Here is a 14,878-nt window from a genome sequence, read left to right on the forward strand (position 1 = left end):
CAGCCGATGACCATGGACAGCCACACACCGCGCACTAGGCTAGGACGACGATGCGACGTGTCTGTGTCTGTCTACCTCGGACGATACTCTTCCCCTGGTAGGTACTACCTAACGGAAATTTCTACGAACCTCGCTGGAATGCGTTTCCCCGCAGCAACTCGCCCGTTTTCGTCTATCCAGTACCGGTGTCAACGCGAGCGCGTTGCATGACGTCACTAAGCCAGGTTCGCAGATATTTCGGCCGGCTTATACGTCGGTGCAGGCTGGTCCGCGTGCGTCCGCAATAATATCACGCACCGTGGAAAGCCGTTTTTATGCATTCATTTAAAACCAATTCAAAGGGTGACATACAGTACGCGGCAGAAAATAATATACATTGACCTTTAGAATGAGATTTCGGCTTTGTAGAGCGTTGTCTCTGCCACTCATTAACCTATGTGACGTTTTGTCGGTCTCAACGACAAAGCTTGTTATGTAAAATATAAAAATGAATCACCAAAATATGTGTTGGTCATCGCAAATCTCGAGAACCGCTGAACCGATTTCGCTAATTCTTTTTTTTATAATATTCCTTGAAGTACGAGGATGGTTCTTACGGAGAGTAAAATTTTAAAAATTTGAATTGACTGTTAGGCGGAACGAAGTTCGCCAGGGCAGCTAGTTTTAAATAAAACACTTCAAAAATACCACGTCAGTATAATATTAAGTATATTATGGTCGGCGGCGTTGAGTGAAAAGAATTTTAAATCGACCGTTTTGCCAGCGGGTGTTGTCGGTCTCGCAACTTGACCTTGGAGCGGGAAAGTTAGAGCAGGTAGGTAATATGCTGGTATGTGATAATGTTTTTAGGGTTCAGTATCTCCAGGGAAATAGAACTATCGTAGGATCACTTCGGCCTGTCTGTCAAGTGAGACCCGTCAAGGGAATCAAAACCTATAGGTAGTAGGTACCTACTTTCCGTTGACCTAGAATCATGAAATTTGGCAGGTAGCAATATCTTATCATCACGACTCACTACAGAGTACGGGTCTCCTCTCAGAGTGAGAAGGGGTTTGGTCATAGTCTACCACGCTGGCCATGTGCGGATTGGTAGATTTCATACACCTTTGAGAACATCATGGAGAACTCTCAGGCATGCAGATTTCCATACGATGTTTTCTTTCATCGTTAAAGCAAGTCATATTTGCACCTAACCCCGAAAAGTTAAGCCCGGGATCGAACCCCCGATCTTCGACTAGAAGGCGGACTTCCTAACACGTAAGAAGCACGTATAAATGGAAAAATAAGAAAACCGTGAATTTGAGGTTGGTACTTGGTAGGTACTAGGTAAGTAGGTAAGTAGGTAAGTATAATCACGAAAATAATATTTAAGAAGTGTTATTTCTTATCCCATGGTACGAAACCCATCGTGTGCAAGTCCGACTCACACTTGTCCGTTTTTCAAATGTATGCTGTGTAATCGGCAATCGTCTGGTAATATACAGGCTACCTATTAAGTATAACTTAAAATGAGAATCACTATTCAGCACCCATATTATAAATGCGAAGGTGTGTTCGTTTGTTGATTTGTCCTTCAGTCACGCCGCAACGGAGCAACGGATTGACGTAATTTTTTGCATGGATATGGTTAACCACACTGTCATTTTAGTTTAGAGATTGTGATTAATTATACACAACTAGATGATGCCCGCGACTTCGTCCGCGTGGATTTCGGTTTTATAAAAAACCCGTGGGAACTTTGATTTTCTGGGATAAAGAGTAGCCTATGTACTTCCCCGGGATGTAAGCATCCTCTGTACCTAATTTCATCAAAATCGGTTAAACCGTCGAGCCGTGAAAATTTAGCAGACAGATAGACAGACACTTTCGCATTTATAATATTAGTACTGATTAGGCAGTTGGGGTATATACACCCGCACGTCACCCGAATTTGCCCGGGTTAATGCGGAGGCTGTACAGGTATGTGGGGCGTTCCGACCCCCATTGCCATCTCGACCTGTCGCGGATAATAGCTACATTGTTCTTATTATATTTGCTGCACTGTCTGGCTGGTGGATCATGTTGTACTGTCTCCATAACAACAAAACTAATTTTAGCTGGCATACAGCTGGCATAACAGCACATTGTTAGGTAGGTAAGTAAGGGCGCGAACGCACTGCGCGTTTAATTTGTTGCAATTTTTTTTCATATTTAAATGTAACATTTTTAATGAGAACTAGTTTTTCAATGCTTCTTGTCATTTCCAAAGATAAGCCTCCAATAGCAGCTGTGAGTCAGCCAGCAGACATATGCAAACGTGGTGTGGTAAACTTGACGGTGTGAGGCTTCGACCAGGACTAGTTACCACCCTACCTAAAACTAAAAACTAAACTGGCTAAAACTTAAGTCATAACGCCGTTTATAAGTGCTTTAGTCGCACGATGCCGCGTAGAAACTTGTTAGTTCATCAGGTTATTTCGCACTCCGCTTACAGCTTTACGAAAACTGTGTATATCACTCTGCCTATACTAAGGGTGAGATCTATAGAGCGCACTCTACTTTGCTTAGACTTAAGACAGAGTTAAAACGAGACAAAGTAACAGAGAAAGTGCTATACTAACTTTTTTCGGTGGAGAGAGTAAAGTAAAAATAAATAAACGTCAAGTGAGACCGCGCCCTAAGGAAATATTGTTTGCGGAATCTTTCAGTGTCAGGCGGTATTGACGATACATAAAAGCCTTCTTGTGTTACGTAACGACAACGTGAACACATAGCGACGCTTCAGCCGCGAGTTGCGGTAACTCAAGCCTTTGAAGACTATTCAGAGTTATCTTAACTTTGTATATTCCTTTTTAGAGATCTGTAGTAAAACAAAGAACCACCATTAGTGTTCTAGTTAAATAGTGCCTTGACTATCTTAATTAATAAATTCTTAATCTCAATTGTTGTGATTGGCTGAATTTGTGCGATTTGCGGTTTGTTTCAGCCGCGAGTTGTGGTAACCTTTGAAGGCTATTCAGAGTCGCCTAGTCACTTAAAGCTAGCTCCTGGTGTGTATACTTCTTTTTAGAGATCCGTAGTAAAACAAAGAACCACCACTAATGTTCTAGTTAAAATGGTGCGTTGACTATTTAACTAGGGCATCAGTGGCGCCGCAACGAGTCGCGCTATCAACAAAATGTAGGTACACAGATCTATGGAGGGTACCTCATCAGTCACCAGGGTAGGTGGTGAGATATTGGCCTCATAGTTTCGTCTGTCCGTCTGTCTGTGTCACCAGTTATTAATTTATCCGCTACTTTTAAAATAATAATATTAGGTACAATTAAACTTAAAGCTAGCCTTATCTAATTACTATATAAATCATGCCCGCGTGGAATGGTGCCAAGAATAGGTACTGGCTGTATTTCTGCGCTGGACAGCCAGGCTGATCCGTTGCGCAAAAATGAGCCAGCCTTTCTGTCACCAAAGTTGGTATCTATTAATATTAGTACCTACCTATCAATTCTGAGAAAATTCACTGACCTTGTAATGATTACCACGTCGATGAAAATTAGCGCGCTATCGCTGACGTGGTGTTACAGACCGGAAACTCGCATCTGGTGCGCACATCGCGTAGAACGCACACGTGTAGTGTGCGTTCTACATTTTCCAGAGCAGTTTCTATTATTTTTTGAAAAGATCCGGAAAATCGCGAGCTAGCTACCTAGTAGCTATTATAATGCGTAAAATTTCACGCGCCATTTTAACTTCTTGTGTCAAATTTCGTATCAAAAGTACGATTTCAGTCCTTATTTTAAAGATGAACCGTACTTTTGACATGACAGTTGACGCATAGAGTTAAAATGGCGCGTGATTTTTCACGGACTATACCCTATCTTGTAGGTAGGTATATCATTCTGTTAAGTCTGCTCTACAGTGCGACAAATCTATCTTGGCGCGTGGCGAAAATCGGAACTAAGTTGCCGTCAAGTGTCTTCTTTGTTCTTGTTTGGATATTCTAAGCCTATGTTCTCCAACAGCGCCCCCCTGTCAATGTCATTCAAGTGCCAAGAGAGCCTTGTCGCATTGTATACTCGTATGCGAATCGGGTTCGTAAATTATTTTGCCCTTGAGTGGTATTTCCACTCAAGGGCAAAATAATTTACGAACGAATGATGGCTCTGAACTGAAACAGTTGGCCTTGTCCACAAGTTCAAAGTCGCTCAGTGTGCTATGGAGCTGGCTATGTAACCCTACATAGCCCGCTCCATAGCACACTGAGCGATATTAATACAGAGAGACAAAATCCGTGACGAGGAAATCCCTAGGAGAACCAAAGTGGCCGCGATAGCTCAACGAATTAGCAAGCTGGAGAAGCAGTGGACAGGCCATGTCTGTCGCAGAACCGATGCCCGCTGGGGAGAACGTGTTCTGGAGTGGAGACCGCGTGCCAGCAAGCAGTGTGGGACGACTTCCGAACCGCTGGACTTTAAGAAGATAGCAGGAAGTGGGCAAATGAGGAAGGCGGGGGATCTTGTGAGGTGGCGCACACTCGGGAAGGCCTATGTCCAGCTGTGGACGCATAAACAGCCTGATTGATTGAGATAATGATACGACAGAATCCATATTAATTTTATGAATGTGAGAGTGTGTCTATCTGCCTGTCTGTTGCCTTTTCATGCTTGATTCAACCACTTGATATTTTTTCAATGAGCCTAAACAGAAAATTGTGGCAGCATTAGAATGCGTGGGCCGTTTTTTATGAGGTTTTAAAGAGTCTACGTGATATGATTTCGCGAACTTATTTTACTTTATAGTTAGTACTTACCTATACGTCTGACATTCGTGATTGTCATGGCATTATTTCGGCGAAAAACGATGTGCGACTGTTTATACTTTCTTTTAATCGCATTGTTTATTGGAGACTTCGGGCCTTTATTATTTATTCTTAAAATTAGGATGCATTTGTCCCCAATGCTGAGGTAGATACTAAAAAGATCTACTTAAAAGTGTAACCCGAACCGAAAGCTGATGAGATGACAAACCACTTACTTACTGTCAATAATAATTAATTAGTACAAGATCAGACGATTGACATAATATATTATTTCTAAAAATTCTATATTATTTTTAACTCTGCCTTAAGTCTGAGCAAAGTCAAAGTGCGTTCTATAGATCTCACCCTTAGACCACTTCTCTAAATTGTCAAGTAGCTCTATCAGTAGCTTTTGCGTTTCTGTAAAAAAACTTGATAAGATCGTACGATGTACCAGAAACAAGTCTGAAGATAATACCTACCCGCAAAAAATTGGCTGTTGGAGTACGAAACTCGTTAGTCGCTCTTTCAATTACATTGATGCCGAAAAAAGATGGTTCCCAACAGCGGAAGTTATTTGACAAGGCGAGATAAATTTGTCATTAGTGATCTCGATCTTTTTTGAACTTTTTTTTATTTTGTTTATTTACTTTTAAACAAGTCCGCATTCTCTAAAAGTCAAATTCACCAAGAAGGTATCTATAAAAACTAAAACAGCTATAGATCTTCAAGTTACTAGACGAACGGAATTCTAATCATTGAAGTTTGAACGTAATGGATACCCATACCCATGAAATTGGATATTGGAGTCACTGCAGTGGCCCTCCTCGCCGGAGTCGTCATTCCAGCCATCTGAGCTCGTTCCGGAAGTCGAATAGACCGCCCGTTGCCAAGGGCTTCCTGGAGCGACGGGGGATCCCAAGGGATGTTACACCCTACCCTTTTCAGTTCTTCAGTACCTTTCGTCTCTTGCATAGATTACGGATAAAGATATCAGCTTTTTACCTACTAATAATATATTGGTGTTGTGTTTAATAATAACACTGGTTTGGCAAGGTATGAAATCGTATTAGAATGCTGATAAGAATGTGACTATCGCTAGGCAAGCTTGTAATAACCAATTTTAAACTCTGTAAAGATAAGATTAGGTTTAGAATTGTGTGGAGATGGGCAGGTGGATAGAGACGTCCTTGCCATTACAAAGTAAGCATGTAGGTATATTTTCAATGTAGCGAGTTGAATGCACGTATTCGTGAGATAATGGTGCCCGATTAGGGCTTTTGTAGTACATTCATTATTGATTTTATTAATGAACTAGCTTATGCTCGCGACTTCGTCCACGTGGACTTCACAAATTTCTAACCCCTATTTCACCCCCTTAGAGGTTTAATTTTCAAAAATCCTTTCTTAGCGGATGCCTACGTCATAATAACTATCTGCATGCCAAATTTCAGCAAGACCCGTCCAGTAGCTTAAGCTGTGCGTTGATAGATCAGTCAGTCAGTCAGTTACCCTTTCCTTTTATATATTTAGATACACTTATTGAAGCTCATCCTTGAGCTTAGTATCAGGATAGTACGGCTATGGATTTAGAAAGTAATAATTCTTATTACATAAGTATTACCTAGTACTTAAAATTTGTTTGAGTATACCTACGGCATACGTTTCAACAACAACAACAATTTACATAATATGTCACATAAATACTGCCGGGAAAATCACGTGGTAATATTTCGCAGTTACCCTAAGGTCGGTTTCACACTCATCCGATCCGAGTCCGTGAAAATACGTTCCGAATTATTCATAGAACTACTTGTATCTTACGACATATAACGTAGATATTTTTTATATCCGTATTTTCACGGATTCGGATCGGATGAGTGCGTGATCGCTCTTATACTTGCTTTGGTAGACTTATAGTCACTAGTAGTGTAGATCTTGTACAGTGTAGATATCTAGCTTTAGTATAGACCTTTGACTTACTTAAAACGTACACACCTACATACTTAGTAATTGCAAAAATTTTAATTCTAAAGTAGGTCTCTTACAGAAAACCTTTGGAGAAAGCACTTAGTAACAACAGCGTTATAGGTGCTTATATATACAGCGTATATAAAGGTACTTACTAAGTATATGCTAAAAATTTACGTAATACCTATCTATGTAGTAATCTCTTGCAGAAAATCTTTGGAGAAAGGAGTTGGTAACAAGAGCGCTATACTATACTTATACTTAGGTACTTATAGCGTATATACCTACTTAGTACATGCTACTTTATCTCCCAGCTACTTGTCTTAAAGTCTCGATGGTATCTCGGCGCTTATCTCGCAGCTGATAAGTGATAACGAGTGCTCATTTAGCGGGACGGGGCGGCGAGGTCACGCTTTTCACTTGTTTTCATAACACTGCACCACAAAGGGCGCCGTTTTTAGGATTCTTGTACTTATAGCGTATAAAAAGTACATGCTTACAGCACATGAGTGGATATCCGTATCTACTCGTGTGCTTGCAGCTACTTGTTTTAAAGTCTCGATAGTATCTTGGCGCTTATCTCGCAGTCGATAACGAGTGCTCATTTAGCGGGACGGGGCGGCGAGGTCACGCTTTTCACTTGTTTTCATAACACTGCACCACAAAGGGCGCCGTTTTTAGGATTCTTGTACTTATAGCGTATAAAAAGTACATGCTTACAGCACATGAGTGGATATCCGTAATTCCGTATCTACTCGTGTGCTTGCAGCTACTTGTTTTAAAGTCTCGATAGTATCTCGGCGCTTATCTCGCAGTCGATAACGAGTGCTCATTTAGCGGGACGGGGCGGCGAGGTCACGCTGCCCACTTGTTTTCATAACACTGCACCACAAAGGGCGCCGTTTTTAGGATTCTTGTACTTATAGCGTATAAAAAGTACATGCTTACAGCACATGAGTGGATATCCGTATCTACTCGTGTGCTTGCAGCTACTTGTTTTAGTCTCGATAGTATCTCGGCGCTTATCTCGCAGTCGATAACGAGTGCTCATTTAGCGGGACGGGGCGGCGAGGTCACGCTGCTCACTTGTTTTCATAACACTGCACCACAAAGGGCGCCATTTTTAGGTTCTTGTACTTATAGTGTATAAAAAGTACATGCTTACAGCACATGAGTAGATATCCGTATCTACTCGTGTGCTTGCAGCTACTTGTTTTAAAGTCTCGATAGTATCTCAGCGCTTATCTCGCAGTCGATAACGAGTGCTCATTTAGCGGGACGGGGCGGCGAGGTCACGCTGCTCACTTGTTTTCATAACACTGCACCACAAAGGGCGCCATTTTTAGGTTCTTGTACTTATAGTGTATAAAAAGTACATGCTTACAGCACATGAGTGGATATACGTATCTACTCGTGTGTTTGCAACTACTTACTTGTCTATGTCTCGATGATATCTCGGCGCTTGTATCGCAGCTGATAAGTGATAACGAGGGCTCATTTAGCGGGACGGTTCGGTTAGCTCACGCTGCTCACTTGTTTTCATAACACTGCACCACAAAGGGCGCCATTTTTAGGGTTTTTGTACTTCTAGCGTATAAAAGTACATCATACATGCTTACAGCTACTTGTCTTAAAGTCTCGATGGTATCTCGGCAAGCTCGGCCCTTATCTCGCAGCCGATAGCGACAGCTCATTTAGCAGGACGGTTCGGTTAGGTCACGCTGCTCATTTGTTTTCATAACACTGCACCACAAAGGGCGCCGTTTTTAACAAGTCGTACCTAATTGAAAAGATAAGAACCTGCCCTTTCAAAAAAGCAGACTAACTACTAAATTGTTTTACATTTGGAAATGGTGCCATACCTACAGCCGCCATATTGAAATATTTCAAAAAAATTATGGGCAGTGTCACCCCGAGTGAAATAGAAATTTACGGCCGAGGTAGGTACTTTGCATGCCCATACCATTCATCCCGTACCCATTACCCCTTTGTTACCATCTTAAGAATGCTAATTCATTTAACGACGTGGGTTTTCAGGTATCTTCTTCTTCTTCGTAACACTTGGCAGAGCGGTCGTGGTCATCATGAAGTCTTTGAGGGTAGATGTTATGCGCCTCACGAGCCTTCGTGAGCTGCACTTCTTCCTGCTAGCCGACATCGACAGACGACAGTCTGCTGCGCGATTGCGATAGAATGACAGCTACAATGTCACGATCGCAATCACCTCTGATTGGTTGACGCTCGCTCACTATTGGCTACAATGCAATGTTGCAACAAGAATAGCACAAATTCAGCCAATCACAACAATTGAGATCGTAATAATGATTGATGCAGGTTTTAGGAAATCGCCCTACTAATACTGGTGCAATTGTGCAAGGGACCGCCCACAGCTAAGTTAATTTGTTCGGTCCATGTCATGAGCGACCTTCCTCACCCTTTAATGCCCTCCACTTTCAGGTGAGTGATGACCCAATAGTGGCTCTAAATATAACTATAAATTCCTCCAACACAAAATAGATACAAGGGGTGAAAAGCTTCACTAAGTAATGACGAAAGGTCATTTATACACCCTATTTGAGGACACGCCCTTGAAATCAGCCGAGGACAGAAGGGCACATTAGGAGTACCTAGATAGAAATAAAAACTGACCTAGACAACATACCATCGACTTTTAAAGAACAAGTTTAACATTAAGGTCAAAGAAAATCGATTAGGTGTGTGGAAGCAAAGCTATTCCTATTTAATAGAGCCTCGATAACTCCTAGCACAAGCTTTACGCTTAATTGGCGGGAAAAGGAGAATATTAGTCAGCATGGTTTTTTTTTTAATTTATAGACTAGCGTTTGGCTGCAATCAGACCTGGCAGGTGATGATGCAGCCTAAGATGGAGCGCGCTTGCCTAGACTAGAAGATGCCTATTCACTCTTGTCTTGAAGGTACTTAGATTTGGATCAGATGAGTGCGTGATCGCTGTTAGGTGTTTTAGTAAGCATTCCTACCTATAAGCTTTCAAAGATCATAGGCGTAGGTATCTTTAAATTAACTAGACTCTAGAAATGATTACCTAATTCTTCGATGTCAGTTCCGATTTGCTACCGCAATGTGTTTGTATTTTAACTTTTTTTTAATTTTGTTTATATACCTACTTTTAAACAGGTCGGCATTCTCTACGAGACAAATTCACCAAGAAGGTATCTATATAAACTGGCCAAGTGCGAGTCAGGCTCGCGCAACGAGGGTTCCGTACTACAGTCGTATTTTTTCGACATTTTGCACAATAATTTCAAAAACTATGATGCATAAAAATAGATAAAAATCTGTTTTAGACAGCACAGGTAAAGCCCTTTCATATAATACCCCACTTGATTTAGCTATCTTCGAAAACTGAAAATACTAATTATTAGTTCATGACCACAATTTTTTTTGTGATATAACCACAAATACAAGGTTTTCAGATTTTCCCCCCAATGTCTACTATAAGACCTACCTACCTGCGATTTCATGATTCTAGGTCAACGGGAAGTATTCTGTAGGTTTCTTGACAGATCGACAGACAGACAGACAACAAAGTGATCCTATAAGGGTTCCGTTTTTCCTTTTGAGGTACGGAACCCTATAAAATGGCCTTGCTACAATGGACACACGCGGAAAATGAACTGATATAAGAGTAAGATAATATATATTTATTATGTTTAATCCATTATATTGATGTAGCTATCTACGCCCTATCACCTTACAAATGACGTAAGGATTTCATTTTCGTCAAGTGCTTACAAAATTAATCCCTCGATTAGTAGGCCATTAAAATAATCTGTCAAGTGTCACATAAAAGCCTCCTGCCTCCCATTAGCATCGATTTGGCCAATACCTACGTGAAGGTTCTCAACGACAGAGACAAACGCTATCTCTTTCTAAGGTCGATGTACAATATTTTTTACTGCGTACTGTATGCGTATGTACAGTACACGGCAGAAAGTAATGTACATCGACCTTTAGAAGGAGATAGCAGATTGGTAGAGCACTGTCTCTCTGAGACCGGCAAAGTGAATGACAGAGACAACGCTCTACAAAGCCGAAATGTCATTCTAAAGGCCGATGTACATTACTTTCTGCCGCGTAGGTACTGTACCTAGTTACCTATTGAAACAAATCATGCTCTCCAATCAGACATAATGTAGACCAATTACTAGACAACATGGCAACTCAATGATTTATCATCAGACATGATCGTTATTAAAACCGTTAGTTATAAAAAAAACCGGCCAAGTGTGAGTCAGACTCGCGCAACGAGGGTTCCGTACTACAGTCGTATTTCTTCGACATTTTGCACGATAATTGAAAAACTATTATGCATAAAAATAAATAAAAATTTGTTTTAGAATGCGACCTTTCATATGATACCCCATTTAATATAGTTATCTTACTTCTAAAATTGAAAACACTAATTATTAGTTCATGACCATTTTTTTTGTGTGATGTAACCACAAATTCACGGTTTTCAGATTTTTTCCCGAATGTCTGCTATGAGATCTACCTACCAAATTTCATGATTCTAGGTCAACGGGAAGTACCCTGTAGGTTTCTTGACAGACCGACAGACAGACACAGACAACAAAGTGATCATATAAGGGTTCCGTATTTCCTTTTGAGGTACGGAACCCTAAAAACCATTTGAACATAATGAACTACTTTTGAAATTGAATTTGGAATTGAATTGTGCACTTATAAGAATTGATAATGATGCAATGACTATGTAGGGTAGGTAGGTAACCAATTTAGAACACGGTATTTAAAAGCAAAGTCGGGTTAAAACTGTATCTCGTTAGTGATAACTGATAAGATCACAGATTGCATTGCTGATTGCAACTTGTAATGGCATGTTTCTCAGATCGTTATCTCGCAGTTGAATTATTTCTGCTACGTGATCAGATATTGGATTCTATATGCCATAGATACTAATGTCAAAAATGCGAAAACGTATCTGTTTTTAGGGTTCCGTACCTCAAAAGGAAAAACGGAACCCTTATAGGATCACTTTGTTGTCTGTCTGTCTGTCTGTCGTTCTGTCAAGAAACCTACAGGGTACTTCCCGTTGACCTAGAACCATGAAATTTGGCAGGTAGGTAGGTCTTATAGCAGACATTCGGGGAAAAATCTGAAAAACGTGAATTTGTGGTTACATCACACAAAAAGAAATTAAATTGTGGTCATAAACTAAAAATTAGTATTTTCAATTTTCGAAGTATGATAACTATATCAAGTGGGGTATCATATGAAAGGGCTTCACTTGTGCATTCTAAAACAGATTTTTATTTATTCTTACGCATCATAGTTTTTAAATTATCGTGCAAAATGTCGAAAAAATACGACTGTAGTACGGAATCCTCGTTGCGCGAGCCTGACTCGCACTTGGCCGGTTTTTTACCTTTTTACTCAAACACTGAACTATTTACTGGCAATCATACAGGGTATAACCAGAACGCTGGCAAAAACTTAGCGTTATGGTTATACTACCTAAACACAATCCAATACCAATAACCATTTGCCTCATTTTGTAGTTTTAGTATTTTTCAAACCCATAATGTACTTATAGCGTGCAAAACTCGGGTCAATGCCCCGCCTATGACGCGGCATTGACTTCGAGTGGCCTACTTACGCAACGTTCGTTGCCTCTAGCGTCAGTTTTATTTGCAATATATCGTAAACTTTTACAAAATTACAGGATTTATTTATATTTATTTTCGCGTTTTTTTGTGGTATCATATTATCAGTAATCATCAGTAGGTAGGTAGGTACTATCACCTGTCTTCGTTTTTGCCAGCGTTCTGGTTGCATCCTGTATAATTCAGTTAGGTAACTAGGTATAGTTTGCGACAAGTTAAAATGGCCATCGGGGGGGACGGCACACCCGCACGTCACCCGCGGTCGCTCTCACCGGGCTAGCGCAGGGGCTGTGTCGGTGTGCGGCGCGTTCGCCTCCCCGATTCCCTAATCATTAGGCCCTAATGCCTACCGACAATAATTGACAGATACCCAGTGGCGTGCAGGTCATAGAGGCATGAAAGCGTTGCTTACCCCAGTTGTAATAGCTCAATGCATATTTTTCATTAGAACCTGCCAGTAAACAGGTTCCTACCAAACTAATGCGTACCCTGACTTCAAACCTATAGTATCAGATACCTAAGTAATATAACAGATATTTTGGTTCCATAACTTCCGTAGTCATTAAGTACAGTGCGACAAGACTATGTTGGCGCGTGGTGAAAATCGGAACTAACGCTGCCGTCAAGTGTCCCCTTTGTTCTGTTTGAATTTTCTAAGCCTTTGTTCTCCAACAGCGCCCTCCTGTCAATGTCATTCAAGTGCCAAGAGAGCCTTGTCGCACTGTAGGTAGGTATGGTATATATGTATCATTTAGCCACAGTCGACAGAATAGGTACAGATAAAAATAAAATACCTACTGTACTGTATTGTCGGAGTCTCGGACTCATGAAGTCATGAATAAAACATCATGTTCCGTCCTTTAGCATTTTAGTTTGACAACGTGTTGTCGACGCCCATTGATATGATATTTGGCAACACTTCCAACGTGTTTTAAAAAAGATTTTTTTTCCTATTTCTGGAGACTGACATTGTTCCAACTTTGCCCTTGGCTAAGATTTCTAAGGACAAAGTCTATGATAAGAATGATCATATTTTCAAATTGATGCGCATTTCCGCGCGGTATTTTCGCAGTTTCGCAAATTAACTTTTCTACCTACCTATCGGAAATTATAAGTTACTAGATACCTACGGTAAGGTATTTTTTGAAATTAAGTAATTTTAATGTGGTTTAAAAAGAAAATTTATCATATAGTACGCGACAGGTTGAGATGGCGGACGCGGGGGATATGCGGGTGTGCGGGGCGCCCCCACCCCGATTGCCATCTCAAACTGTCGCGTCCTATTCTTCTGGAGTTCGATATAAATATATTTTTGCTATTGGCTAAGTCGCTGAAGTGCAAAGTCGTAGATTTATTATTTATTGAGATGATTGTATTTTCAGAGATGTGTGAAAATCAGTAGGTAGGTATGCCGTTTTCGCGGTTACATGCTAAATAAAATTGGCTTTTTATTTTCTAAGAATAGATAAATCTGATCTTAAAATCTTTTGTATCGATACTACTATATTAGAGTATAATATATGAAATACGAGTATAACATGCAACAGTCAACACTACACAACGTGTTTTACAAAAATAAAATTTAACCTATTTCTGGAGACCGACATTGATACAACTTTGCCCTTGGCCGAGACGTCCAAGGACAAAACCGTAAAACCCGAGTGAACTGTGGTAAAAATATACGGGTGATCATTTCGAATAAGTGCTAAATAAATTCCACGCGGTGTTTTCGCAATTAACTTTGTCTATTATTTATATTTTATGAAAATTATTATTTTATATACAACTCAAATAAACCTAAACAAAGAAAGACCCTTTTGTTTAGATTTAACTATCTGCCTTTTTAAAACACTGCAAGGTGTTTTAAAAAGAAAATCTGGAGCGGAAAGACCGACGACACAATTTTGCCTTTGGTTGTAATAGAGGACAAGGTAATTTTGTGTGTCTGAACACAATATAATATTATGATATGGTATAAGTTTTTTTAAATTAATTAAACATCTCTGCTTTAACGGTGAAGGAAAACATCGTGAGGAAACCTGCATGCCTGAGAGTTCTCCATAATGTTCTCAAGGGTGTGTGAAGTCTGCCAATCCGCACTTGGCAGCGTGGTAGACTATGGCCAAATCCCTTCTCACTCTGAGAGAAGACCCGTGCTGTGTAGTGAGTTGGCGATGGGTTGATCATGATGATGATAAGTTTTTATAAGTTGATCGTGCAACGCAGTCTACATGCGCTGATGTCATCATCCACGGAGGAGAGCGCGAGAGAGTGGTCTGCATCAGACGCGCCGAATAAATGTGGATGCTGCTGACTGTCAACATTTCGCTTATTTGAACGATGCGTCGGAATCACAATATCTATAGTGCGCAACAGGTTGAGATGGCAATCGGGGAGGGAACACCCCGCACAGCCCCCGCGTAAACCTGGTACGGGCGAGCGCGCATGACGCGGCCCCTTCGTCTCA

This window comes from Maniola hyperantus, chromosome 11, assembly GCF_902806685.2.
Source record: "Maniola hyperantus chromosome 11, iAphHyp1.2, whole genome shotgun sequence".
NCBI classification, from domain to species: domain Eukaryota; kingdom Metazoa; phylum Arthropoda; class Insecta; order Lepidoptera; family Nymphalidae; genus Maniola; species Maniola hyperantus.